Source organism: Typopeltis vanoorti, chromosome 1 (assembly GCF_054136105.1).
Source record: "Typopeltis vanoorti isolate ZY-2024b chromosome 1, IOZ_Tvanoo_1.0, whole genome shotgun sequence".
Lineage (NCBI taxonomy): Eukaryota > Metazoa > Arthropoda > Arachnida > Uropygi > Thelyphonidae > Typopeltis > Typopeltis vanoorti.
The window spans coordinates 178,656,484-178,683,206 of NC_143549.1; the positions used below are offsets into that span (position 1 = coordinate 178,656,484).

The 26,723-nt window shown below is 36.6% G+C and overlaps 1 protein-coding gene across 3 annotated transcripts in view; it reads right to left on the bottom strand.

The window, feature by feature from the left end:
* The window catches only part of LOC150110672 (glucose transporter type 1-like), a 1,175,276-nt gene that overhangs the window by 958,166 nt on the left and 190,387 nt on the right, over positions 1–26,723 (bottom strand). The window lies entirely within an intron of this gene.

Consider the following 26,723-nt stretch of genomic DNA (forward strand, 5'->3'; position numbering starts at 1 on the left):
CGCACCTTCAGTTGAAAAGTCTATATAAAGGTTGCACAAGTCCTGTTCAGGATTAGAAGTTGGGATTCGGGTCTCTGCAGCCAAAGAACAACTGCACCATCCTCGCTACTTGTGGGTATGGTACGGAAGCAATCGAGGAAAGAAAGTTTGTGTGTGCGCTTGCCAGGGAGAGAGAGAGAGAGAGAGAGAGAGAGAGAGAGAGAGAGAGAGAGAGAGAGAGAGAGAGAGAGAGAGAGATTGGAGGAAATAGACCGATTAGGTATATTTTTATTACTTTTCAGAATGAGCTCATATTAATTGATTATTATATCCTTTCTGTCGGAATTATTATTTTTAAATAATAATTCCTGGTCAAAGTGAATTATTGTTTCTGATTCTCTCGATCAAAGGGAATTATTGTCGAAGGGAATGATTCTCTCGATCAAAGAGAATTTCCTGCCTTCAAGAATGGCCTCTTGCCCCTCCCTCTCCAGTATATGAAAATTTGGTAACGTGATAATCTGGTAACAACCCATGGCCAATTTTTATGTCTCAATCGCCCCCCCCCCCTCCTTCTCCTCCTATTCACGAGGCTTTGCAAATTACATTTATTCAATCTGTCTTCCTACTCCACATTCTAAAGACCAGTTACTCTGAGCTAAATCAAAATCCCAACCTACGAAACAGAGAACACCGCAGCTTTCATCATTGAACTCCGGCGGAATATTACAAATGCAGGAATTTCAGTTCATTCTTCCATTCCGATTAGCTTATCTTTCATAACAATGCCATGTTAATCCCAGTGAAGCTAAATTCACTGCTCGGCGTACAATAAAGCAAGTTTATTTTTTACTGTACGCATTTCACTTCGAAAAATGCACCTCATCGCCTACTGATTTAAACTATTTCTGTCAAGAATGCATCTCTCTCTCTCTCTCTCTCTCTCTCTCAGTTGCTTTTATTTTTCCCCCTCTAGAGAGCTTTTTGAATCCAACATAAGGTTGTCTTCTCAAGTAGAAGACATTGTTTTTAGTGGTTCCAACTAGATACTCTTTAGCTGGCACTGATTTGTCTCTTGTAATCGGAAGCCCATTAAAAGATAAAAGCGATAAAGTGCATCTATAGTTTAACTCGCTAAAGCCGTATCTGTGCTGAGTGGTCTGTTGATAAACGTCGCATTCGCTAGTCACTGTTTCTCTTGAGCAAACGCAACAGTAAGGTTAAAGTGAATTCTACGGATACCTGGAAAGGATTTCTTGCGAGCACACAAAAATGCATTAGATAAACAAGCATCGGTCTCTCCTTTTATGTTTACTGAAAACTGTTTGATTGTCGACATTAAAGATTAGGACGCTCAGATCGCGACTGAACCGCAAACACTTATTAATCTAACGAAAAATCAAAGACTCGAGAAAGCTCAAGGCTAATAACTAAAAGGAATGCAACAACGAGGAAATACGTCTCAAGACAAACGGAATTAACCGAGTGTTTCCTCCATATCCCCATAGAGACTCATAGTTTCAAACTGGGAAGGTGGTTAGGCGTTCAGATTTACGTCATAACAGCTACGGTCAAGAATTCAGTGTATTTAAACTGCGTGAGTTTACCTTGCATGTTCTGCGGATGAAACTCGGACAGCTCACTATCAGTTAAAAAACCCTTAAAATTCCTAATTTCTCATAAACTTGTCTCTGTGTTATGCTAAATATTTTTTATATGACGAACGCATTTTCAGAATAAATCTATACGAAAAAAAAAAACAATGAACGAAGCGTAACTATATTTTAGATCATACAACGTAATATATAGAACAAAACCAATTTTAGGGAAAAAATGTGGATTGCCATAAAAAATCGAAAAATGTCGAAGCCTCAATAAATCTAAAACTCTCTTGTTCCTTAGGGGGGGGGGGGGAGAAACGGCAAGCTGTTAGATCAAAACTGCTTGGCAGTAATGCAAAATAACCGAAGGTCAAATTTCAATTGAAAAGTATCGAAGTGAAAGAAATTGCAGGCAACATTTGAATCGAAAGAGAAAGAACGAGAAACGATGCATTCTCATAGTCCTAAGTTGGACCATTCATGAGGAAAGCTACTAAATCTACATCAGGACGGTAGAAAGAATCTTTGACAATGGGAAGTAGACAGTTACTGTAACCAAACGCGCAAGTGCCGTTTAGTGACTTCCAATCACCCAAAGAAACAAACCAGTTACCTTTTTACTCTACTTGGTGGATTTTCTGAACGCACTTAAAATAACCTCTCAAATGCATTCTCGCTCGTATGGTAAACGATGCGTTCGCCTTTGCTCACTTATCAGCTCCTGACAGAAAATGGTAAATGGCAAATATAGATGGTAATTTATTCCTTCAGGACGATCCGCCGAGCAAAAAACACAGGTCATCTATTTTCGTTAAGCCGATAGAAAATGTTTGATGTATTCGACAAGGCCTCTACGAGATTTTGACTTTCTTCCAGCGACTGTCATTAAACAGCGGGAAATAACCAATGCAATTCAGTAGCGTGTAATCAGCGCCACCTACGTTAATTTGTAGTTAAGTTTTGTTCGATTTGAAATACTGTGTTCTTTTAATTAAACTTTTTTAAGAAAGTAAACAATATAGAAAATTGTGAGTTAAAATTCTGATTATTATTATTTAATAAAATTATATTTTATATAAAAATTTGATTAATTTTTTGCACAGTAGTTTGAATTTCAAATTAAATTGTGAAAACTTCTACAGATACCGAAATCACTGTGTCAGTTTATAATACTACGGTGGTTTCTATGTAACAATTGCAACAATGCGCCGTCTAACGGTCTTTTAGGTTACAATTCAATTTAAAAAGGAATTCAGGTGTTTGAATAACTTCATCCTATAAAATAATGTGTTATATAGAAGAGTAAGAATTGCTCGAATAAAATTCCGTTTTCGTCTTGTTCCCCACTCACATTATTTTTCTTTCGGCATAAATAGGTTTCCTTCGCAAACAGTGGATCGGATTTTGTTTCAGAAGTTTCCTTCTTATAAAAATAGTTTGGAACCAAGTCGGATTTCGAAGACTCAAAGAAAGTTTTTATTTGTACCTGAAATTTCGCTAAGGAGCTTTACGAAGTAAGAAGGGGGCCCGAATGAGGGGAAAAGCAGCATAAGAATCAACGGATTTCAAAAAGCCAGTCCACCACCCATGCGAATATTAGCTCATATTTTCTGGTGACTCGTAACACATGGATTGGAAAAGCTCGGTGTATGGGTGTGTTTCCCAAGAGAACGTGTCAATGTGATGGGTCGGGTAACTCAGATAAAATGTTAATGCCCACCAGATAGAGGACTGAAAATGGACTCAATTTTTCTTCCTCTTCTCTCGAGTTCTTATATACTGACTTACTATCTTCGATTTCGTAAGTGAAAACAACGACTATCGGAAACTTTAGCAAACGGATAGATGAAAATGGGAAACATGTAATATCCATTTTCGTTGGCATACAAATAACACGTGCTAAAAAGGTCACAGCTTGGTTTCCACTTTAGAAGTGCATTTTTGGGGATTTCCAACTTCTCTTTATTTCAGTTTTCAACTTAAAGCAGTACTCTAAAGGCCAATTCTTTGCTTTTATCCTTTAAAGAGACTTCGGGCACCATCTCTCTCTCTCTCTCTCTCCCTGTACTATTGTACATCTTACCGGTACAGTATCTACTCTCTATTTTTCTCTGGCTGTGAGTCTTACTTGAAGTAACACTCCGAAATGGATGTATGCCATAGCTGTTTAGTGTGTGCGCGTGCGCGCGCGCCTCCGGATCCAGTAAGAGTGTATGTCCAGGATTCTTTCGAAATAACGGGATGATTCATAGCGACTCTTCTAATTCTTTTCCTAACTTACAGAGAAGAATTGTGCCACTATTTCTGCAGTTTGGTAAGCAACAACTGTTTACATCCAGTTCGAATCTTCTTCTTCAAAAATGTTGTTTATTTATGAATGAAGGTTTTTACGCACAACTTAATCAGTTTATAGCAGTCCTGAAATGCTTTTCACTAAATCTATGCTGTTATTTCTTTCTTTAGTGAATACAGATATCGTTTGTTTTAAACATTTAATCTTTTATATTATTAATATTACAATAGAACAGACAGGAATTACATTACTTAACAAATGCCGAGTTGAGTCTTTTTTTTTACTATACACAGATTATTAAGTATTCGCAGATCTAAACAGCTTCTGTTTATTTTTAAGTAGTCAATCAGCTTATCACATACAATTAAGGAATGTTATCGTAGTCATTCTTACTAAGCATTTATCTCTTCACTTTCTTATTCTGATAGAATAACACGTCGATTTTATATATCGATCCTCATACGAGGATGTATTAAAAGCTAGGCACAAAAGGGCCACGTGTGGCAAATGGATAAGAAAGGCGGATGATGTTGAACAGTTAGAAGTTGTATTTCTTAAGAAGGGTGGCTCGGAGGACAGAGGCAGACGGAGTAAAAAAAGTTGATTAGGTAAGTTCTAAGATGGACTTCAGATGGACATCAGCCAGGCGGAATGATTGATATATTAAAAAATAATTCATCTATTAAACAGACGGCCATCTTCCGGGTATCATCGAGTGTTTTCTTAAGGGCCTTTTGGAATTTTTTTTGGTTTTTTATTTTATTATATTATATTATTTTAAATACCTAGTTAAGCAATTAGTTCGTGTTTTTCTTTGCGTAATTATTAATCTTAATATTAATTCATCGTACGATCTGCCGTCCAATATCACACTCCACTGTCTATACTGTATTACACCTTCCATATCCAACCACACATCATTTTGGTCTGTTACTTGTTAATTCTTAGCCGATTTGGTTGTTTTGCTGGATGAATAACTCGAGTTCCTAGGAGACAAAATCCTACGACATTCGCATGAGATTGCTTAACTCATTTTCATTTGGAAATATAAACTCCTGTCGCCATGACGAGAATTGAATTCCGAAACTTTTACGATTTCATAATTTCCGACCTTACAACCTCTCTCGGTTCTGACCTTAAAATGCTCGTCAAATCATATTTCTGTTTCATAAAAATTAACTTCTTGAAATAAATGTTATTTGGAATTATCGTTCCAAATAACATTGGAACGACTGTTCATTTGGAAATCAGAATAGTAAGAGGAGAAAAAGTGTTTTTCTTTCAAATAACTGATTTTTAATTCTTTCAACTCAATGTTTTTCCTCTTTTCTCTATGCACGTTGACTAGAGATTGCGATAATCTACCGGTGCTGACACTGAAGAGCCAACCGATTAAAAAAAAAAAAGAATAAGTTAGAAGAACTAAGAAGTTTTGTCTACTCCATTTAGTGAATAAAAAGAAACAGAGGATTTTTGATTTTTTTAAAACTCGTTTCTATATTCAGTGCTGCCTAAAACTACGTGACATGTATGCAATTCTCTACAGACAGAAATATATAAAACGAAAGAAGGCGAAGCGAAAATACACAGAAGACCCTGTTTCACCGCTGTTGCATTACTAAAATTGGTAAACTGCACTTTCGAATTCTTTAAAGATGAAAGTTTACTTCTTCTCATAATTTATATTCAAATATCTTAAAATGAGTTTAAAAATCCTGCTGACTTTCTTTGTGGAAATTGTACGATATTTCGTTGTCCCATTCCTGAAAGAAACATTTGGCCACGAATTTTTAATAGGCCTCCTTTCGACGCCAACCTGATCTTTTAAGTCGAGGACGATACTGTTTCGTTTGCTGAACAGCCTATCATCCTTAAACTAAAGCCGAGCGGGCTGTTTCGTAGAAATGGATAAAATCATTAGGAAGGTCCTGTCAGACGATTGCCATTCTAACAGAAAACTGCTATTAAGCGAAATGATGGCCAAACTCCTTGGTCAACTTGCTTACGTAAGCAATTTAGTTCAGCACTATCGGTTCGGCAGGAGGGAAGCATCGTATTCAAAGCTTTTTTTTGGAAATCACCGATTAAATAGTTCGTCATATAGTACAATTAAAGAAATCTGAAATAAGAATATAAAAGAAACGACATTCAGCAAAAGAAGAACATTTCTATGAAGTTTTCAAAATATTTTCAAAGAATTTATTAGTTTAGATCCTAACAGGAACGTGTAATACACGCTCTCTCCATATTTGTCTATGTCTGTCCATCTTTCTACATTCTGCATCCATTTTTTTTTTCAGTTACTAACCTAACTGTCTACAGGGTTCTTTCATACCGTTAGAATTGATGGAATAATCTCTGCACTGGTGCTCATTTCCTTCCTTACATCTAAGATGTAAGACGTTTTTGAAGAAATTCAATGAAACATTAAGAATTGTTCTTATAAAAAAAAAACTTTCAAAGAGAAAAAAAGGGCAACATGACCAATCCCGTGTGTGTTTGTTTCGTTTTTACGGTAAACTGGCGGATAAATGGATAGTGTCAAAAGTCTGGCATGCAATCAAAGCAATAATTCCCAGTAAATAATGATCACGTGTTTCCGCGTCTGTTGTAATGTCACCTGACGTAAAAACGCCATTCGCTCACCTGGTTGACTAAAATAAAACAGATACTCAGCAGACACGCAATACACGGGATATTCAAAGGTCGCTAAACGTTTTATCTTTTTTTCTGTTATCTAACTGCCTCCTTTTCCGGTAATATTCTGTCATTCGTGTAAACAGACAATAAAGAAAAGAACAGAAATATTGTTTTCGAGTCATAAGATGGATTTTTTTTTACAAATACGTTTTTTCTGCGTAATTGCTGTTTACCATGGACAGAAGGAAACCTGAATTACTTTGCCTTCTACTCATGAGAGCATTGCGTTTTTTGATGTTTTATAGACTGCGGATAAGAACGTTCATTACAGAATATTCTTGTTAAGGAAGTATTGACCATTGGAAATTTGATCTCCGCTAATCCGCCATCATTTATCAGTTGGCCATAATCTATCTGGCACGGATACACAACAATGGCTCCCAATGTTTTTCTTTTCTCCAGCCAATCGCTGTAATTGTCCAAATGACATATGCACTTCTCTACCCTATACCTAACCGATATAGACCCCTAAGAAAGTTGATTTTAAGATCTCTATAAGGACATCATCAATTAATGCGATCCATCTTTGCCTTCTGGCAGAACAATAACTTTAATAGCTATCACCTTCTTGGAGTCATTTGAGTTACTTAAATTGAAAAAAAATGAAAGAACAAATGCTACATAAAATTTGAAAATTTATTTCTTAATGTCTTAAAAAAAAAACTAAACAGTCTACACTAAAATGTAATGAGAGAAAATGAGATCTTCATTATCTTGTGACAAACCTAAACAAAACTTTGTTGCATCTAAGGATTGCATCTTATAAACATTTATACGAGAACAATTTTACAGGAGTCGTTTATCAACTTAAGTCTTAAATTAAATAAAAAAATACTTAATTAGATTCCTATGAAATAAGGAAGATAACTCAGATCGTAAAATTTATATTGCGTGGTCTAAAATATTTATTAATTCTACTGTAACACGGTTCTACATACATTTACGTCAAGTTAACATACTTTTCGCAGAGTCACTTCTATAAATATAAGATTTTGTTCTGCTTTAACCTTGAACAAGACTTCAAACCGGAAAACCAAGTTTCTTCAGCTATCACACTTAAGTACTCGCTGGTCCAAGATAATCTAAAAAATCTTTGCATTTTTCTCAAACCAACTCAGGCTTCCCATAAGCTAATTGGTGCAGTCATACCGGCAGATTCAATTCATCTAAAGAGCTTCACAAACATCCCTGCCGAATGTGCGATTCGAGTGGGTTGGTTGGGGAGCAGTCATCTTGACAAACAACCAGGCAGCCAAATAGATGGGGGATGATTCAAATATTATTCGTCATAGAGGAAGAATCCAGAAAAACAACAACTATTATTCACAATATGGGTTTGATTTGAAACCGATGAGGGGAGTATACACGTGGAATTCTATTTTTATGCAAAACAATTGAGTACGCAGCGTCTGTAAATCAGTTGCGGTTGCGTCACATTGGAAAGCATCGAAAGGTAAAACAATTGCGCACATAAAATAAAATGTTTAAAAATGAACGTGGAGACGATAAATAAGATTATTTATTACCCTGCGGAAGAAATTCTGGTTAAGTTCTCAATTTATGTATGGATATGCATGTATTTATTTATTTTTTTATTCGATGACAGTTTACTGTAAGTAAAATATTATACTGTTCTATCAAGGAAGATAAAAAGAAGTTCCTAGAAATAATGAGAATGCCGAAGAAGAAATACTAATAAAAACGTATCAGTAAAGCAGAAGTTATCTTCGGGACAAAACAACAAAAAAATTAATCGGGAAAAAAAGAGTGAAACTGAATATGCGATTTCTTGTCAAAACTATGACGCTGAAGATGTTGTACTCTTCTCATTCGAGATCCCATAAACTGCACAACTTGCACTATTTCAGATAATAATGTATACGGTTAGTGTCAGAAATCACGAGATGGTGACAGTTGTCAGCTTTTCTCTCATCCCCGGACGCCATTTAAAATCGTTGATAGTCTTGGACTAGCTATGTGTAATTGGCCGCGCTCTCCGTTTCCAGAAATTAGGGCTAAACGGCTTAGCCTACTCCCATTGGGGAATAAAAGGCGTCACGGATTTATTTATTTAGTTTTGCATTGTGATTATGCCTGGGGAAGGGGTGTCCTAGGTTCGATTCCCGTCGGCGACGAGAGGAGCCTAAGGATCTTCCTCAGCCATAGCCAAGTTAGCCGGTCTTTTATTCCTCCAACAGGCAAACCGGCCTGTTTATATACCTAAGACTATCCCTCCAGCCGATTGGCAGCTCTCAATTGGCAGCTATGATTGGTCTCAATTGGCAGCTATGCCGGTCCTAAGCCCGGATAAAAATAGGGGGAGGGGATTGAGGTGGTGCCGTACCTCCACGTAAAAGGGGCTCAGGGCCGTTGAATCACCATACGAAATAAATAAATATTCATGATTATTAGCTTTGGTTATTCTTGACGTTTCTCTCAGTTATTAGTCGGTTTAAAGCTAATAATATCAGGAAACTCTGTGGCCCACACGCGATGACTTAACCTTTAACAGGTTTCAAAACAGCAGTAATCAGTATAACACATCGCATTTAAAGTTTTATATATTTCTAACTTTTTTGAACATTTTCGCTTTTAGAGACACCATCAGCGAAATATGCATCGCTTGCACAAAAAAAAAGTAAAATTCATTTAGAAAATGTAAAAGAGGTCAACGAGTTTTGCCAAATAGTTCTCTTATCACTAGCTCTTAAGCAACTTTCTCACTTTTCCAAAACACTTAAGAAACTCTTCCTATCAAAGAACCAATCGATTAATAGCCACTCTGCATGCACACTAATCAATACCGAGCCAATGGATAGCCCTACCGTGTTGTTCAGAATAGGTATAACGCATGCATAAATCTTAATATGCATTTTCCTTAAGACCGAAACCCTTTTCCATAAAATATCAAACAGGGAACACTTAGCTCACCTTAACTCTTCTTTCTTACAACAGAGTCGATCGTGCATCATTCACTGACGTCACGGGTAACATCCCGTGCATAAACTACCAATAAAACGGAGCTCGAGTTAGTTAAAGGGCAACTTTCTTCTCTGACCTTCAGTTAATTTAGAACAAGATCAACGCATTGAAGTATCCGCTGCCTGAAGCTGTGGCGAGGCTTTCATTATTTATATATTCACTGCGAGGAAAATTAGGGCACCATTTTTCAGGAACTTTCTTTTTTTTACTCCGTATTTAAGGTGAAGTTGCTAATGTTGTTCTTGATTTGTTCTTAAGAGATTATACAGCACTAATTGTTCACGGTTAGATGCTTTACTCATTTATTCATACTTTCTTTCTATAATTGCTGCTCTCAAATTTCAATATTTACCTCGGAGTCCTATATAACACTCTAAAGTAGTCTACAAGAAAATTATACATTAATAGTTTACCATTCGTGCGATGTATTACAAGCATCTTCAGGTAGGCAAATTTACGAGAGAATTAAACATCAAATGACAATTAAAGGGAACAAAATTAGAATCTTAATAGCAACACACACACACACACACACACACACATACATATATATATATATATATATTTATTTATATATATTATATTATATTATTTATATTATTTATATATATATTTTTTCTGCATATATATATATATATATATATGCAGAAAACTATCCAATGCAGTTAACTACATAATATACTTAGATTGTTTTAGTTGCCTTTTTGTGTACTTCTCTATTCCGAAGGTTCTTGGGATTTCAATAAAATATGTGCAATGAGGGGTTGGATTTATATTAATGGCAAGCACATTTATTGTTTCTTTGCTAAATGATCTCGATTCCCAACTGTAGTTCTAAAAAATTCAAGCGTGGGATTTTTCTAATCTCCAAAAGAAGTTATGTATTCGGACCACAAACCTCAATTGCGCAAATGTAAGCCCTCCTTTTCCCCTGATTACGCTTTCTTAGCATTTCTACCAAGTTGCAGTAATATGATTAAAATATTCTGGACTATTTTGCCTTCAGCACGGCCACCAATCCAAGTACCGCTGCTGACCTCATTGTTGTAGCTTGTCTCCAATGTCCCGTTTCATTACAAAGATGTTTTATTGGCTTAAGATTATGACTTCGTGCAAGCCAATCAAGTTTTCCACTTAGCATTTTGCTCAACCCAAGTCGCAAATAGCATGCAGTACAACACGCATGCGTTGTCTTCTTGAATGAGACAACGAGTCTCTTCGGTAAACATGTCATAGCTAGGAAGAAATACGTTATCCAAAATTGTTACACATCCATTGACAATCCTCCTTCCGAATACCACGCCACAAAGACTGGGTCCATACTAGGGAAAAAGCTCCGGATATTTCATAGTCGGAGTGATGCACCGAGACATAAACTATCCCCCAGCACTAATCTGATCAAACATACACTAGTAGGGGGGGGCGTGATTCTTAGCTCTTCATCACGGATTTTACACGCTCTATAGACTAGTCACGGAGCATGTTATACTAGTGTGTTATTCCACGTTCATTGGTATGGTCGATGTTTGGTTTACGTGCAATTACCCTTCCGTTTTTTAAATTCATCTTTGACTTCAAATTATAGTTTCTTGGAAATACTGTCGACAAGAGCCTATATCACTGTGCAGTGGTTATTTATTTATTAAGCGTATAGCTGACACATGAAAAGTTACATTGCAGTAATCTTTAGTGTATTTTAGAAACTTAGAGGGGAGGTAGAGAACATCAAAATCAACCCTATTCACAATGGAAAGCATGACCGGAAACGCCACCGGAAGGTACTAACAGGGACACAAAAGGTACAGAAATCACACAAGGCAGTAAGTAGTGTAAAAAACTTGATTAGGCGTAACTGTTCAATAGTTGTTCGAGTTTAATAGTAGTTGGATACATAATATGGTAAACGAGGTCTGCCATCTCAGCGTTCGTAAAACGCATGTTCTTCGTACGACGTCGAAAGCTTGAATGGGAAAGCTCCAATTACTCACCTGGAGTTCTGGCGAACAGTATCGGGTGGCGTTTCTGGTCAACCTATGTGAATAGGGTTGATTTTGATGTTCTCTACCTCCCCTCAAAGTTTGTACGTGGAATTTGAACCACCCGGTATATATATAAAACATTTAGTATAAAATAGATTTTTATATTAATTTAATATACGAATATTAAACATGATAAAAAACAGTCATAAAGAAGACACTCAGGAATAGACTACAACTGTATGTTGTCTTGGTTGCCTATTCAATAAACTGCACTTGGTGTAGCGTGGATGAAGTCCGACAGGTTTCCATGGTATGCGCGTTGTGTACACTCTACTTTGATATGACTAATTGCCTGGTGGGGACTTTACAAATGGGACTAATTGTTCGTTTGTAAAGGTTGTCTGCACATCTGCCATGGTTGGTGCGAATTCTGTTAAGGACAGACCAAGTTTTTCGTGGTAGGTCAAACCCCGAAGGCATCTGCGTTGGATCCATTAATTCATGGAAGTGCCCTGTTGAAGTGTTACACCAGGACTGTTTCTTCATGTTAAAATTTGTCACCGCAAGAATTTTCACTGTTAGGATTGGAAGACCTGCCTTGACTTTAGCCTATTTATTTCTAGGAGCGGGATGTATTCGTGGATTGGGAGATCTTGGATTTCCAAGATTTTGCTCTATTCAAGTAGAAGAATGTTGGAGATGTAACTTAGCACTGGGAGCCAGTGGGTTGGAGGTGATTTCACGGTTCCAGAAATGAGAGCTGAGCATCGACCAAGTACCCATGAGCACTGTTCAGCTGCAGAGTAAACGATACCAAGAGCAGTGCAGCGAAGCGTTTCTGCTGAGGCACCCCAAGTTGTTCCGCGGAGTTTTTGCACAAAGTTGTTTCGTGTTTTTAGCTTGGATGCTGCGTTAATGAGCTGTGCTGTGGAGAATGCGCTGATGAGTCTCAAATGGAACTGAAAACTGATGCTGAGCGACATTGATTATCAAAATTTACATTATTATTGCACTGCTCATCTGACTTGCAGAATTCTTCCGTATTAGCATAGGCACACCGGTCTTCGTTGAGAAGGAAAAAACCCTGAAGTATGTTAGAAAAGAGACAACCGTTTGCGACCAAGATCAAAAGACACAAAAAGAAAATGAGAATGCAACAAATGCCCTCTTCGTTGTATAGAGAATAAAATGACATTAATTCAGTAAACTTGTATTTCTTCATAAGCTTGAATATTTATTAAAGTGACTGTGGGATGAAGTGAAGATAGACAGATAGTTATAAAATTTCAAAGAATAGATTATTAAGAACAATTGATCGATTCGATGTCTACCCCATTTCGAACTAACTGACTCTTTCTCTTTGTATAATCTTCATTTGTTTTCTGAAATCGTTACTGTTATTATCCTTTTTTTATTCGAAATCCTAACAGAAAGAATAAAAAGTGAAATAAAATTTATCGATATTCTTGTCATAATGTTTTCCTTACTTCATTTTCTTTTTTGTAAATACTTTTCATGTTTTATATTATAAGGTTCCTTTTTATTTATTCATGTTTTTACTCCTCTGCACATCTTTTAAATTATGTAACTAACCCGATTTTGCAACGTTAAAATCATTCCATGTGGGTTAACATTTTCTCCATTACATTCGATTGTTGTCGAGTGGCTCACGAGCATCATTTCACTTGCTATCTGCACGAACAAGAATTGACGTCAACACAATGCAAAGTAACTGTAACCATAATAACCATATTTCCATCAATAATGAGAATGTTCGCTGGTTTTTTATGTAAAGAAAATATTACTTTGGAAAGCAGCGCAACAAAATATAAAAGAAAACTAAACGACCTTAGAATAAATTCCAACATCTTGAATACTTAAAAGTCTCTTACACCGTTTTCGTATGCATCTTTATTTATTTCCCTAGACACACAATGTTTGCAAATCCATATTGATTTGAATTCTTCATATTCATTCGTATTACTGCAGTATTGAGGACAAAAGGAAAGAAATGTCCGGAGTCCAATTTGTCTTTTCCATTTCCACAATTCGATTACAAAAAAAAAAAAAACTACTAAGATATGAATAAATTAATATAAATTTTGAAGTTAATTTAATAATTGGATTATTTTTAATAATAATAATGCTCAAACTACTTTATTAAAGATTTTGTTGGAATTCTAGTCGAAGAAAAGAATATCAGCGTGTAATGTTTGGTAGTTTAGAATTTGTGGTTTTTCCGAAATGAATCCCATGAGTTTTCCGGAATAAAAAATTCTTTCGTTCTACACGAGACCGGCTAACTCATCTTCGTATGGGAATTCCATAGAAATGCTCGTCGCTTCCTAGAGAGGACTGATTCAAATTCAGGTTTTTCCAACCGAAACGCAAATGCCTCATCGCGCTATAGACTGTACTACGATGGCGCTGAGTCCGTTAATAGCTACGGATATCATTCAACATTAATTCGTTTGAACTTTGATCACCGATAAAGGACAAATCTCTAACCGAAATGTTTTACTGCAAATCTTAGAAGTAAGAGTAGTCTTTTTGCTGTCTATTTCACTATCGGACTATCTCACATTGAGCAATTTAGCTATTTTGAATTCAAACTACAATTCTGAAGTTATACCAAGGAGACTAAGATGATGCCATGAGATTTATAGTATTTAAAAGATCCAATATGAATAACTTCCCTCACTGGAGTTATTTCAAGAAATACATCTGATATGTAATGACGTTACAAGCAGGGTGACCACATCTAGTACTTTTTATAAATTTGTAATGTTCTAGTACGTTCACCAACAGATCTAGTACTTTCTTCCTTCCGAATAATAATAATAACAACATGAGAGTTAGACATATGAGTTTAATATTTTTCTCTTCTCCCACCTCCCCATATGTCACATTCAGTGACACAAGCATGATTTCTCTTTCTTTTTCTCCCATTCTCACTGTTCGCTAACCTTCTCTTCCCTACTCCCGAACCCATACTCACACAATCCGACTGGTATTAGCTAATGAAAATATATTCTTTGCTATTCAAACACCTCTCGCGCGCACCATAAGATCACTACAGCAATTAAAACAAGTGGAAAAATTAACCATTTTAATATGAGTAACCACCTTTTATTTATGCACAGCGTCATTTGGACCCCATTGAAAAGATAAATCCAGCCGACAATGGGCAATTTTTAGACATAGAAATGTATGTCTAGGGGCGTTACGATGAGCTTGATAGAGAATGGCAACTATTGAAGACTGTGGAAGCATTTGAAAAAAGGTTTTTTTTGGAATTAAGTTTTTGAAATGAAAATGCTGTAGGAGAACAAATATTCCCTAATTTAACAACATCAGTTAAAGCTGTATTGTGCCTCCCTCATTCATCAGCAGCAACTGAAAGAATATTTTCAGCAGTGACAATAAATAAGAAGAATAAAATAAGAAATCAACTACAAACTCTCTTGATGAATGGACTCCTTTTGGCAAAAGAAAAATTGAAACTTTCATCAGCTACAGATTTTACTATTTCTGAAGAGTTAATTAATTTAGCAAAATCTGCTAAAAATAATGAATAAATACTTCCAGTGTTTTTCTTGTGAATGGGCGCCCCTGTATATGTAAATAGCATATTAAAGAACTGAAAATTTAATGTTACATTATTTTAAACACTAAACAATATGCATTATATTATTTTAAACATTAAAATTATATATTAAATTAATACACATATTAAGTGCTAGAGTTACAACTGGGACTTTGTTATGATGAATGACAACTGCAGCTCTTGGACTCATAGATGACTACAGTGAGGTGAGTTTGACTTTTTTTCTTTTCATTTTTGTCGTACATGTGTTAATTTAGAGGTTTTACATCGAGTTCATCTATGATAATAAGGTAGTGATAGTGTGATAAAATGCCCAAAACAGAGTGAAATGAAAGCAAATAAAAATCTAGTACTTTTTTTTTTCAGATTTAGTACCTTTTTTTTGCATAAGTTGGTACGAAATATATTTGCTGAGTGGTTACTCTGGTTACAAGTACCAGCGTGAGTATCAGAATCTGTTTTAAGATCGGATATCCGTATACATTTTTTTTATAATTTCAGGTCCTAGTGTTCATTTATGCCAGTGCTATTTAATTTTCGTTGGTCGAGTAATAGCATTATATCAGTAGTTGGAGAAATTTCTATGAAAAGTTTACGATTTAAGGTCAAAATAAAAAGTGACCAAACAGTTAAATTAAAAAATAAATAAATAAAACAGAATTTAAAAAATAACAAAACGTAGATGTCTGTCCAATAATAGATTTCTCACTTGATAGTTGGTAACAATGGTTATGTATTGTTATCGATTTTGCATTGTGTACAACATGTGATATAAATGAAAAGTCAAGCAAAACTAAAATGGAATAAACAGAGTATAGCTGTGTAGTATATTAAATACCTGAGAATAAAAAAAGAGTTAACGATTATATCAATAACCTGAATCCTAGAGATATAGCGTAGAAAGGTATGCGGCATTAAGGACTGAATTATTACAATGAACCGTAATGCACAGAATAGAAATAAGAGCGACGAAGACAAAACGAAAGAATAAAAAAATGACTGGAGAAGAGGAGACAGAAAAAATTCTTAAGAAACAAGCAAGCGAAGTAAACAATAAAAAGTGAACAGATAGAAGGAAAATAAAAAACGAAAACGGGTACAAGACAATGGCTTGAAGATGGGCTTTAACAACACAGAGCAGAGACCAGAGCTGAAACAAAGAACACGCACACACACACACAAAGGAGGAAACGCGAGAGAAACAAAATTAAAATTAAATTTATGAATGACCCTTCAAGAAAAAAGACAGGGAAAGAGAGAGAGAGAATATACGCTTAACCTTCGTATCACTTCTAGCCCAATAACTTCTGCTTCCATTTCGATAATGATAAAAATGTCGCAAAGAGGGCGCCCAAGTCGATTTCCTTTTATATCAGTTCCCAGCAAGAAGTCCCATTTTTTTAACCTCTATTCCTTTCTTTATGATAAAAAGAAGCATTTTTTACATGTCTCGCGCCGGTAATCTTTGCTCCAGTTTTAGCAGGCTCCCATTCTTTTTGGAGCTCCTCCGCTGGCTGCTCCACAAATCTATGAGTTCTTCCTTCTTTTCTCGCGGTAGATAATGCTACTGAAGGCTGTTCCAAGAATCGATCAGTTCGCCCTCTTTTAACGCGTTAGATAATGCAGAGGATCGACTGCAGATTTTGTGCTCTAAATATCAGTCGCCTCCTCGCCCGTTTATTTTTATACTTACTCTGTTTGAACAAATCATCTATAACTTAGCACCGGAATCAAGACGAAGTCTGCGATGGCGTCTCCATGCTTAGCATTCTCTTTTTCACCTGTTTCTCTCTCTCTCTCTCTCTTTCTTTCTGCGTGTATGTATGTAATTAAAAGATTACTTTAGTAAGGAAATAATTGTCCTTATTTACTCGTACAAATTAGACTGGTATCTATCTTAATAACTAATCAGTATTAGGTAAAATTAACTGCGAATATCCGCAGTTAACGCAGAAACTATATCCGTTCTATGACCTTAGTTGCCTGCACGTAATGTTAACCAACATACCAATTCCGAACATAATTATAGAAAACAAAACAAAGAACTCCTCTGCAGCACGCTGCACCTGGAGATACGGATGGTTTACTAAAATCTATTAAGCATGTACCGTTTCCAATGTCAAGTAACAATGTTTATTTATAAAGGAAGAAAATAGCCTACTTCGTAAAGGAGATGATAAATTTCCTCTTGATATTCGACCGATGCCGAGAATGCAGCAGATGGTCTTATGGAACTAGCGTCTTGCACATGGCAGTATAACTAAAGCATTTCTACGTATAATACGGAATTCAAATTGAAAAGATAAACACACGTAAGTTAGAGTAAATACACTGATCCTTACTTCTCTCTGTCTCTGCTTGTAAGTTAAAGCCGCATGAAAGAGAAATCTCGGTGTTCAATGAGCAACATGCAAGGAAAATATTTATTCAGATAATATCAATGGATATCGAGGTAAAATAACAAGAAATAAGGGGATGTGACATGATGGGAAAGTTTTGTGATCCCCACCTCGGGTTTGGTCCCGTTTTGTAACTTTTATTTATGTTTGTTAAAGCGCAGATCTTTGATTAATCAGGAATCATACTTTACAGGGCAACATGAGCATCGCTAATCAATGAAATGCGATTCGACAGTAATTTAAAGTGTTGCTTTTATGATTTTTCTTGTATAAAACAACTTTTAGTGCCACTGGTTGTAAGTGGTTGAGAACTAAGAAGGAATTACTGGTATTTGGAATAAAATAAAAAAAGAGGAGCTGAATAGTAATATATATTTTTTTCTTCTGAGAAGGATGTACGAAGTGTACGTAACTTTTATCACGAAATATCATGATGCTGGTCCAGTCATAATGATTGCTTCGCTTTTAAGGATAGACCGAATATGAATTAACGTCCAACGTCCAGTAGCACAGATGCCAATGGAAGCGTGCACAAATTCCAAACATTTTGTGGTACCGTTAGTACCAGAAATATATATGTGTGTGTGTGTGTGTGTGTGTGTGTGTGTGTGTGTGTGTGAGAGAGAGAGAGAGAGAGAGAGTGAGTGAGAGAGATACTCGGGTCGATGTATCATCCTACGCTAGTAATAGTAATAATAATGACTCTATCATACGATGCTACCCTGTACGAGGGTGGTCTGAAAACTTCTCGGCATCAACCATAGATGGCAACACTATCGGCAAGATTTTTTTTCGAAGTTTGTGCTTCTGTCATAAGCATCCGTGTGAAATTGCAAGTCATTCTATCAAGTAGTTTGTTTTATACAGCTGTCTGAAGCAAAAGTGTTGTCTGTATCCCTTGAAATTGATAAAATTGAGGATCGTGAGGTTATAAAATTCTTTGTAAAAGAAAGTTTAACGCCAAAAGAAATTCATTGGAAGTTCATAAAAGTTTATGGGCCCTCTTCTCATTTGCTTTCGACAATTAGAAATGGGCTGCAGACTTTAAACGTGGCCTACCAGCCTTGAAGATGATCCACGTGAAGGACGTCCAAAAAGTGTAACAACACCAGAAATCATTGATCAAGTGCCCGATATAGTATTGGATGACCGGCGAGTTAAAATGCATGAAATTTCCGAGATTATAGGCATTTCAAAAGAACATGTAGGATATATTTTGTGTGAAGAATTGCATATGAAAAAGATTTGCGCAAGATGGATGCCGCGCTTGCTCACAGCAGATCAAAAACGCACTCGCATAAAAATCTCTGAACAGTGCTTGGAACATTTTAACAAGAATAAAACTGATTTTGTGCGTCGATTTATTAATATGGATGAGACATGGATTCACCACTGCACACCAGAATCCAAACAGCAGTCAAAACAGTGGACAGAAGCTGGTTGTTCCGCATGAAAGAAGACGAAGTTGGTGCCATCAGCAGAAAAGGTCATGGCATCGGTGTTTTGGGATGCTAAAGGCATTTTGTTTATTAATTATATTGAAAAGGGTAAACAATAACCGGGAAATATTATTTCTGTCTTTTAACCAGACTAAACGAAACAATTCGTGAGAAAAGACCTGGTTTGCAGAAGAAAAAAATCATCTTTCATCAGGACAATGCACCTGCCCACAAAGGTATTTTTGGAAATGGGAAAATTAAGGGATCTGCACTATGAATTGTTGGAACATCCACCCTATTCCCCAGATTTGGCTCCCTCTGACTTCAATCTCCTTCCAAAACAAAAACTCTTCCTCGCTGGTCGGCGTTTTTCTTCGAATCAAGAGGTGATTGCAGCTGTAGAGGAGTATTTTGCAGATCTCACTGAGAACCACTACAGGAACGGGATAATGCAATGGAGCATCGCTGGAATAAATGTATTAGTGTTAAGGGAGATTATGTTGAAAAATAAAAATAATTTTTAAATAATAAATTCTTTTTTTCATTGTTAGGCCGAGAACTTTTCAGACCACCCTCGTATTATGAGAAATACATTCTACTGTGCTTACCAACTCTAAGTGAAGTGTTGGAAAAATTATACCAAACGAATTTTCATAGTGCTCTGTATTGGCAGCATTACAGCTGCAGAATTTTGAGACGTTTACGTTGCAAATAGGCAATTTTGAAGTAAAGATAATAAGCAAAACAAGTACTTTTTTTTACTGCATCGTGATAAGACAATTTGAAAGAAATTGTAATATATGCAGTTTAATCCCGTAAACGTTTGGTGTTCGGTCTGGTAAAATCACAGAAAGAAAGAAACGTGAGCAAGCGAATGTTAGCAGATACGAAAAAAAAAAACTAATGAAACTAAAGAAAAAAAATAAAGAAAGAGAGAGATAGAACTAGAGAATAAGTGAGTGAATTCCTAACGAGGAAACTTCGGAAATAGTTTTAAAACAACACCCTTTCCAGGAACTCGCAGTCAGAAAAAAATGGAATTTTAGCAAAGAAACAGCAGTGACAACATTAAGGGTGGCATTCATTCCTTTTTTGCTCTGCAGAGACTGTTAAGAATGCGAGTTTGCAAACAAAGAGTGACACGAGAAGTGCGGAATGCTTGCATTAATCAACCACCTATCAGGATCCTGCCTTCTCTGGATAAGCTATCGGAGGCTCTTTAAACAGGAAACTGCGACGATAACTCAAGATAGATGTGCTGCCTTAGCGAAGATGGTATTGTTTAAATAGTTCTTTGAACTGCGACACGTTGCAGCCCGAACTCTAAAAGAAAGGCATTCTGGGATCGTTTTTGTGCAGGATTAAAAATACCAGCGATCATCAATTTCAGAATCAAAGGCTTTTTCTGATTCAGTTCTTTGGTAATTGTAAAGTGCACTCGCTGTCTTCGAAAGTGGAGGCTTACCGTACCAAGGCCCACTTGTTTACACATTTCACCGCTGTCGGTCTCGATATATCTACTAATACTTTTCACTAGTGTAGCAGGAAGTGATAAATGAATACTTGACTTCTTTGTTGCACTCTGTACTTCAACGCTCTTCATTGGTCCACAATTTTCTACTGATGAACGTGATTGGATAAATTTGTTCATTGTTGGCTTTGCGTACTTTTCTGCAAATGTGTGCGGCGTGATTATTTCAATGGATACGATTATCATGATAACATCATCATCATCAGAAGTTTGCTTTTGCGAACGTATGATATTATTCAAAAGAGCTACATTAAAGTAGTTTCATAGTTTGTTCTTAGCATTATGCAAAATGGGCCAGATTTTAAATCAGATGATTTTAAAAGAAATAATATGAGCATGAAAATTCATTTTATTACACTTACGTTAACTGTCGAAGCAGCAGTGAAGAACTTGCAGTTTGTTGGGACGACTGAACAAAAACGCCCATAAAACGATCTCTAATTAAAATAAAATAAAACCAGTTGTTTTAATCTACTCATGAAATGTAAAAGTGATTTCATAATATCCATACCGGCCACTGATGTTTTATTTAATACCGTGTCGGACCTCTTTTAGCGAGTGCCAATACCGATCCTCTTCAATTCCCTGCGCATAGTTTTGTGAGATGGATCGCGAGCAACCTTCATTAAATGCTTCGGTCAGTTGCTGCGAGCAGGAAGTCTGAACAAGGCTTCTCAGACGGCTATCTTGTTTCTGACAGGCTGACTTGGGACCGCCGTTACGCCTCTTAGACAAGCAATGCGGGTTATTTTCCCACTGATTGAACACCCGGGATATCTCACCTTCAGAAAAAACAATCAGCTGTGCGTGCTGTTTTCAAAATCGTGGCACCAGCCAGACGGGCGTCCACAATAAGCCCTATATCGAATTCCGAAAGATTATTTTTTCTATTGTTGTGATCAACACCATTTACGATTAGTGACCAGCAGCATTCTTAAATAGTTGCCTAGAACACATGGTGACGCACGTGACCAAGAACACATGGTCACTAAATATACATTGCGTAAGTGACGTTTGCGTACATCTGCATAATTTTTTCTAATTCACTGGCGAGTATGCGTAGACAAGGTCCAGAGAAGAGAAAAAATATCAAGGAATTAAATAATGGACTAATTAATTCTTAACCGAACTTTTCTCTAAGCTGAGAATTCTATTGTCAAGACAGACCATAGTAAAATAAAATCAGCACGACTGACTGCTGTTAAAGGTTTTAATTTTACTTTCCACCGAATGTTTTAAATATATATAATGGCATATACAGTTTATTATAAAAATTACTAGTTTCCGAATTTTATTTAACTGTTTAAACTGCTCAGAAATGTCATCGGATATATTACTTTATTTATATTTTAGTGCGAATCGTACAAAATGTTTGCAAAATGTGCTTTATGTACAGAATGTTTTTTGAGACATGGATGCATACATGCGTCAACAAATGCTTTTGATACACACTGACATACCAGCCTGGTTGGCCGAGTTTCTCAATTCTTCAGCCTCCTGGCTGTGGGTTCGTATCGATATTTCCATAGGATAGATTGTCTTCATCTGTCCGGAATGAGACAGATGAAGCTTATTAGAGACCTGAACTATCTTTAATAGTTCAATGTTACCGATCTATGTTTGAACGTTTTCTAAAGAACCATTTTTGATCCTTAGAACAGTTTGGCTGATTACCTACCCACGAACCCACACACCGCAATAAAAGCGCTAGAGGTTTACAATCTTTTGTGCGTGGGACTGAAGAGTCACCGTAACTTAGTTGGTACCGAGTTATTCCCAAGGAAGGAACTGGGTTCGAATCGATCTAGGACGCGAATAATCTTTATCAGGGCTTTTCAGTTGAAGGTGAGTTAGCCTCATAGGAAGATTGGGGAGTTCCCCACCCGGAAATTCTTGTTCTCATTCTGAAAGGCCAGGGAAAAAAGGCGAATGTGGCCGATCCTGATGGACATATGTTTCTATGACATGTTTTCTCTTTACACTTCTTAATTGCGTTGAATTCCTAGACGAGCAGCGCTCTTATCTCAACATGCAGAAAACATATCACCTAGAATTCCTGTATATCTGATCACATTTCCAGTCTTCCTTCCATCTATCTTGCAAATAACTGATAGTGCACCAGTACAATACCACCTGGTAATCGCTTTGGGGAAAAGATTCAAACCCTCTTTAAACTGTAGTCAGGAAGAAAATAAAAAGATGTCAAGTTTTATTAGTTTTGTTGAAATGAAAACGAAGAAAGCACCAGTTGAGTCTTTTTAAATGTTACTACGACTAGGAGATTTGATAAATAATATTCCAAATTCCATGTAATATGATTCGATCATGAATACCTAAGTAAACTCTGCAGAATGTACAATAATAAAGACCAACGCGCCATTATTTACGTTGTTCAACGACCTAAATATAATAATAATGTGCGACATATTTACCTCGTTTGGATCCGAGAAGGTTCTGATTATGAACGTTTTTTCAAATGCGAAATCCAAGTAGTCCTCCTGATATTTATTACAGATATTTTAAGTACGACAGATGATGCATCGACGTGTGTTTTGTGAGCCATTCTTTGAACGTATTTCTATCGGTTATAATTAGATTTTCTAGTCAGAACCAATGATTTCGGAAGTGTTTTTGTTGTCGCCTTAGATTAGTGAAATAGCAGAAATCAGTGTTTGTTCGGGGTGTTTTCAAAGCTATGTCATCACGAAATGGTTTTTACGAGTGCCTATTCAAGAAGAATAGATGATGATGTGCCCGTGAAGGATCGAGTCCGAACCAACTAAGACCAAACTATTATTACATCTATTATGTTAATTCTCCTGGCCAATTTGAGTGGATGGAAAACCCCGGTCTCGAGAACGCAAATCCCTTATGAAAGCGGCCAATTCGCATTTATGTGAAAAAGAATAGAGCCATGCCGAGACGGGATTCGACCCCAGGGTTCTGATATCGTCGATACTAATCGAGCTACATTCAGTCTAAAAGTTTACATTATGTTTAAAATTAAAGAAATTGAAAGGAAAAAATATCAAAATACTCTTAAAAGGGAGCATTCGCATCTATTAGGGTGAGCCAGTAGAAGAAAAAAGCCGATTTAGTGATGTTCCTATTTTTGCGAACTCTCATATGAGAACATCCATTTCTTACTAAATTGCGTTACAGAACTTGTTTCCCTAACTCAAAAGCAACTGCGTAGCTCTTCAATGGAAAAATGCATTCGTTGTGGGAGTTGCTGGTCGTTAAAAAAATTGGGAAAGGAAATAAGATCGAAACATGAGAAACAAACATCCTCTCTTTAGATTCCACTGATGCAATAACCTTTGCAGTCGAGTGTGTGTGTGTGTGTGTGTGAGAGAGAGAGGCTTTACATTAAACGGATTTGTCGTGTTTACAGAATTATCACGGGAAGATTTTTCTGTGCGGTATAAGAAATACAAAAAAAGAAAATCGTCCAGCGCGTGAGATGATTGTGGGAATATACCAAAAAAAGAAAAAAGATCTCACAGTGAACCCTTCAATTATACCAACAAATGTCACCGACTCAGCATAAGAAAAACAAAGAACAAGGAGAATGTTGACTTCTCGCTGTCTAAAGAAAATATTCCAGACTACAAAGTATTGCACTGGTCTCTTTGCCACTTCCCAACCCTATAAGTAGTATTCCGTGTGTGTGTGTGTGTGTGTGTGTGTGTGTGTGTGTGTGTGTGTGTGTGTGTGTGTGTGTGTGTGTGTGTGCATTCCATTCAACTGTTTTTTTTTTCATTCTGACAGTCGATAAAAAAGATGACATGCAATGAATGTCAAAGTAGGAGGCGAGAGTGTACGTAGGAGAAAATAAATCCACTGTATCTTTGAAAATAACAACGTGCGTAAACAGACAGACACCGCCCTTCTTTCGAGCCTCCTCCATCTCTCTCTCTCTCTCTCTTTCTTTCTGAAATAGTGGCTTTACTATAAGCATCTTTACAGCTACCCATATGGTTGGCCATATCTTCTTCTTGATTGGATTAAGTATGAAATCCTCTACTAATCCGCTTGAGTTTTGTCCACAAAGAAGATAAACCTAAGCTACCCTCCTTACTTGAAGAGGAGTGAAGACATTTTACCTCTAAAGATAAAAAAAGTTTGCCTATCATTACTACCGGTGCGAAATATTGATTGATCGCTGCTAACCTCCCCCATCCTCCCCCACTCTCTTACTATCCTCTCTATCTCCTTCTTCTTTGCTATTTTTCTTTCATTGTCTGTTTAAGGTTTGCGCGCCGACGGCCTTCCTTAATCCCCACTTTCTCGCGATGAGCGAGTTCGAAGTAGAAAAAAGAGAGAAAGTGTTATTCTTGCATCTCTCCTCGGGCAGTTTCTCATTTCGCGGTGATCACCCTTGTGTTTCATTTAACTAATACATCGCCATCGTTAAGTTTTCTTTCCTTGTGTTTTGCGGAAGAAGGCGTTTGCTTACAAGAACGCAGCGGTTGGATGATGGAATCGCAAAGGGTTTCCGAAAGTTTGCTTCTTCTGTGCTGGAAGAGGTGAAATGAATAAATAAACACGAGTCTCTTGATGAGGAAAAGGAGAAAAAACGAGGTGGATAAATAAATGGTTTGTGATGGAGTGGAAGCTATTTTAGTCATCGCACGGTTTATTTAAAAGATGCAAAATGAAGAGCAAGGTTGGATACACACGAGTTTCAATAAATCGAAATAATTATTTTTTTTTCAATGCGGTTTCAGAATAAAATTGAATGATAATTAAAATAAAGTCGATCCGTATTTTGTTATTGCATTATTTAATATTAATTATGAAATTAAAGCACACGGTTATACATCTGAAAAGATGTCATTGATAGCCATGGTTTCCATTTTGCTTTTAAAGCAAAATTCCCATTGCAGTAACAGAGGAACCTTTAGATGGAATTTTCCAACTTTATTGGTCTAAAGTGAGTCGGTTGGGCAATTAAAAAGGAGAGAATGTTTTTCTTTTGGTAACTGGGATTTTTTACTCCCTCAAACTGCCAGGTGAATGACACCTCTTACAGCTCTTCTGCATAGGTAGATAGTCGTTGCCAGTGTCGGCTGGACCAGCGAGTGGATATTAGACGTCGATTCCAAGTTCAACCCAATAAAAGGATTGGGGGAAAATAATAATATATGCTAGCAAATCTTTTAACCAATTACAATTCAAACGCATCCCGGTTTATACTAATAACTTTATCTCCCAATAAAATAGTTAATAAGGAATTGAAACCACATGGTATTTCCAATCAAAATACAGACCTACAGGAGAAATGTATTTACCTGTGCTGCCATCTATTAAGCTTCTGTTGAAGCAGTATAGTAGAACTCTTAAAATGAAGAGTCAGAAGTCTGGAAAATACATATAAATCCTATCCACGAGTAGGGTTAGTAGCTGACAATGGCAGCTACTATCTCCCTCTGCAAAAGAACCCTAAAATATGTCTATAGTCATAAACCCACAATAGAGGGGTAGTCTAAGGCCATTTTCTAAATGAGGTCGCCTTAAATGTATGTAAAGCTCTATTATGGCCTACTTTCTGAGTAGCTAAGCCCCATCATGTCCTGTTCTACGTGAGTTTGAGACCGCTTCCTGTAGCAAATTAACCTATGAAATTTCTGCACCGGATTGGACCCTATTAAATGATTCAACATATGCTGTTTTCACCTGAATATCCTACTTCACGCATACTCATCTGGTACTACATTGGTTAATAACAAACATGTTAATTCTGATTACCAATTGGGCTTAATCGCTAGAAGATGCGACTTTACGAAACTATCAATAGGTGTTGTACCGATTCTTATAAAATTAAAACCTATACCATCGTATAACCGTCGCATGTTTTTCTTCCCTTGAATGTCTCAGTTAAGCAATATTTTTATGAAACATTCAAAACATCTCCGACAGAAAACAAAGCGGTATTGAAGAAAAACGTCGAGCTGTAGAAGAACACGTGTCACTAATGCATTTTACATGAGAACAAAGGGAGTGAGATAAACCTGGGACTATAGAGAGAGAGACTGCAGCATCTTTCCAAGTCATTATAATGCCATCATATTTTGCTCGGAAACCATTAGATGTCTGCTACTCTCCGAGATGCAAAACGTTTTATTGGCTTGGCGCAATACCTCCGATTCCGATGGATTAGACTGCGACATGTAGCGATCGAAGGGATGAGCTTCGACGTTCAAAGTTTTA